This window comes from Oncorhynchus mykiss, chromosome 18, assembly GCF_057628025.1.
Source record: "Oncorhynchus mykiss isolate SJ-2025 chromosome 18, ASM5762802v1, whole genome shotgun sequence".
Classification (NCBI taxonomy): Eukaryota; Metazoa; Chordata; class Actinopteri; order Salmoniformes; family Salmonidae; genus Oncorhynchus; species Oncorhynchus mykiss.
The window spans coordinates 50,855,939-50,859,682 of NC_143039.1; the positions used below are offsets into that span (position 1 = coordinate 50,855,939).

Here is a 3,744-nt window from a genome sequence, read left to right on the forward strand (position 1 = left end):
GCCCAGCTAGCTAGCTAGTTAGTTAGCGAGTAGAGGCAATAGCATAGATACTTGCCAGTTTTAGGTGAGGTAATCTAGCTAACTAGTCAAGGCTAAAAAACTAGCTAGCATGCTAGCTAAATCAAACGAGACTCACCAGATTTCATGGAAAGTCTATTCTGTAGAATGAGCTATGGAAACTAGTTAGGCCTGCCAACTAGGCTAGCTAGCTAACAAAAACACCAGCTAACGTTTGTTACCTAGCTAGCTACTGTAATAACATATTAACACATGTAATAACGCATTCACTGACTGTTGTCTGCCTGTGGCCTAACCATGCAGTTCTGGCTTGCAATCTGTGTCCTAACCTCCCCCTCTCCCTGTTTCCTGTATATACTAACTGCACTGGAAACCCCCCCCCCCCCCCCCCCCCCCGCCCCCCGCACAGGTGGCTGACTAAGATAACATACACACTGAAACTCATAAACAGACACACACTCAAACCATCTTTGGGATGGGCTCCAAAGACAAAGAACTCTGTCGAGAACCAATGGGATACTGACACCAGGCTGGAGAGGACTGTCTATCACCTACAAGCAACCTACCAGAAGCCAGGACTACCAGAGTCATTTCAATGCATAAAATGAACTGCACAACATGTTTTAGGCCTCTTCTTCCGAAAGCTCCCTAAGAGCTAGACGAATGGGGCCGTGCAGCACGCTTTACCAAATATCATTACGCTTGAATAAACGGCCTTTACTATACCTTATCCACCTTGTCCAGAGTCTCAACTTGGTCTCGTTTCTCATGTAACTATGTATTCATCAACACTACATTTCATAGCTAACTAGCTAACGAGCTACAGTTAGCCATATATGGCTCTGCGGTTAGCTAGCTACCCAACACCTGGCTAGGTAGTTTGCAAATGCTAGCTAGATAGCTAACTTTCTATGCTAAATTGTCCAGCAGATACTTTCTCTCTCTTGTTGTGGCGTTTTTGTCTCGTCTACAACAGTCTTTTTATTTTGCGGCAAACTATCATGTCTGGATTTTGCACAATGACCTTTTACAGAGGGACACTTTTGAGGTCATCGTGATTTTGAGCGTGTTGCGCAGATGGGCAGATTAAGCCTTAATTCCTTGACATTATTTAATAGGCTCCATGACATAATACCGCCTCCAACGTTCTAATTGACTTCCGACCGGGTTGATAACTTCCGGAGAGAGTTCTGCTATTGTTTTTATCCTTAGCTTACTAGCTATCGTAGATGCATTTCTGACTGAAATCATTCGCAATGACTTCGTTTAAATTACAGCCCAGCGAAGGAGGTGCTAATGAACATTGTTCAGTGCCTCTGTGTTCAGTTTCTTCCAAATGTAATGGTATTGTGCTCTTCCATCGTTTCCCAGTCGATGTAGAGACAACTCTGTTGAGGTTTGTGTGTACTACAAACAAAGGTTTGTAGTACACATTTAGTCGAAAGTGACTTTGTTGATGGACAAATTGGGGTGCGACAATACCTAAAAAGGGGTGTTGTTCCTACTGTCTTCGCGTGGAACTGGCACATTCAAAAGAGACCTGGTGTTTGGGAAAGAAGACTGAAACCTCCTGCTCCGACTGAGGGGGATGAAGAATAAGGTGCGCTGCCTATGGACTGTGCCGTATCTGATCCGGTCCAGAGCATGGGCCAAGCCAGTGTAAATGTACATGTGTTTATTTGCTAGCAGCAAAAGAATTTGTTTATCCTCGACATGTATCAATCATTTGTGATGTAGTGAATATCAGTTTGTGTGGAGCTTGTATTGGCTTTAATTAGGCAATGAGTAACAGGGGTGGGGGAAAGAAATCAAGTAAACACAGAATAGCCAGAATACAAGATTCAATACAATGTTAGTGTTGTGTAATTGATTAACTGAACTGTTGAACATTTGCTGAAATACATTTGTTTTAAACAAATCCATTCCACTGTAGATTTCTTCACAAGAACATCAATACTTATTTTTCATAAAACCATTCAACTTGGCACCCATGCAGGGGATCCATTCAGGTGTGAGATAAAAGTGGTGAACCTTCTCTCTTCTAGTTTTTGAAACCTGTAGATCTTTATATATCCTTTCAACTAGGATATCCTCCTGTGCACAGATGACAAAGTCACACCAGCTACAACCTGTGAGAAGGATTTGACCTTGCACCCACCAGTAGTAAGCATGAGATCTCTTCAACTTCAGCTCTAACATAACTTGGTACATTTGGGCACTTGACCTCTAAGAGTCCAAAGTGTGGTCTTACACTGGGATCAAATATGATTCCGTCTGGAGAGGATCCTAACCACGGAGCATCTGGGTGCACTACGAAGCCACACGGAAAGAAGTTAACATTCTTCAATGTGCAGTACTCCTGTACAGCTACTGGCTCCATGGCTAGCCCCCTCTTCATCTCCATGGTCTGCATACCAGATCCCTGTACAGCCACTGGCTCCATGGCTAGCCCCCTCTTCCTCTCCATGGTCTGCATTCCAGATCCCTTGAACAGCCGCTCAGCTAGGTGGTCAGCTGAGGTCTCTCCCCAGACATGGCAAACCTCTCAGAAACGAGAGGATGTTATTCTCATTTTCCTGAGCTGATGCCATTCCGAGCTGCTGCTATGCTCCCTTGTAGCAACCTCAACTTTGTGTGACATCTCGTAGGTTGTCTCTAATGCCTTGAGGTGGAACTGCTCCTGATGGCTAAGGACGTAAGCACACTGGGAAGCCTGAAGCCTGTAGTCAACTAATGGAAGTATTGGTGGAGAAGGGGCATCGGCAATCTTCACAATTTCACCGGTCTTTGGCTGTGGAAGCTGAAAGCAGGGGCACGTCAGCTGACATTCCATTGTTGTCACAAGAGGGTCAGTAAGTGGAGAAAAGTTGGCATACGTTTCTGAGACGCGGAGAAGGTCCATGTCAGGCATGTATCCATGGAGTGCTTTGTAGAGAGAACTTCTACAAAACATTTTAAAACCCTAACATAAGTTTGGAGAGATTACAATGACAAAGACTCATGTAACTTTTCCAGAAACAGCACAAGCCCGAAAGTTCAAATAAAATGAATTCAAATGTACAGATTATATATTTCCCCCCCAGTCTTTTGTCCCAAACATTTGTCATTACATCGTAAAGACGCCACTGTTTAGGCTTATCATGTGGATACAATCACAAGAAAATGTTTTCTAACATGTTTCCATTCTAGGAACCTCCAATTTACCTTATTCCATCAGCACACGAGTTAGTAGGTTTACAGAACTCTATCCCATCAACCGGACCTGGCTTCACACCCTAATTAACAAGGATTTACTGTAACATAGGCTGAATACTTTTCAGGTGTATTTTTTTATGGATATTGATAGACTCACAAGTGTTCTTGGCTTGTGCCAACGTTGTTCTGTGTCTGTGCAGCTGTGAACTGGTGGTGCAGCAGGAATGTTTAGTTGAGAGCAGTGCGCTGTCTGGTAAAGAAGGGCCACCAGAAGATTGCACAGAGCACTTCCTGCAACACAGGAGCAGTGGCTTTGGACCACTGTCACTTTAACACCATCTGTGAAGATAAGTGTGATGAAAGACTGAAGTGAGAAACAAGAATGATGCGGCCCATAAATAACAATAAACATAGTAGTGTCTAGTTTCCTTAACTAGGGGTTAATTTAACTATACAGGAATAGATTGTGTCTCAGTAACACAATTACCAAACACTGCATCAACAGATTTTTACCAAATAACCTGTTAAGTG

At 43.4% G+C, this 3,744-nt stretch overlaps 1 pseudogene; it reads right to left on the reverse strand.

The window, feature by feature from the left end:
- Window positions 1-1,982: 1,982 nt before the first annotated feature.
- On the reverse strand, window positions 1,983-2,929 carry LOC149975558 (uncharacterized; annotated as a pseudogene).
- Window positions 2,930-3,744: the final 815 nt, after the last annotated feature.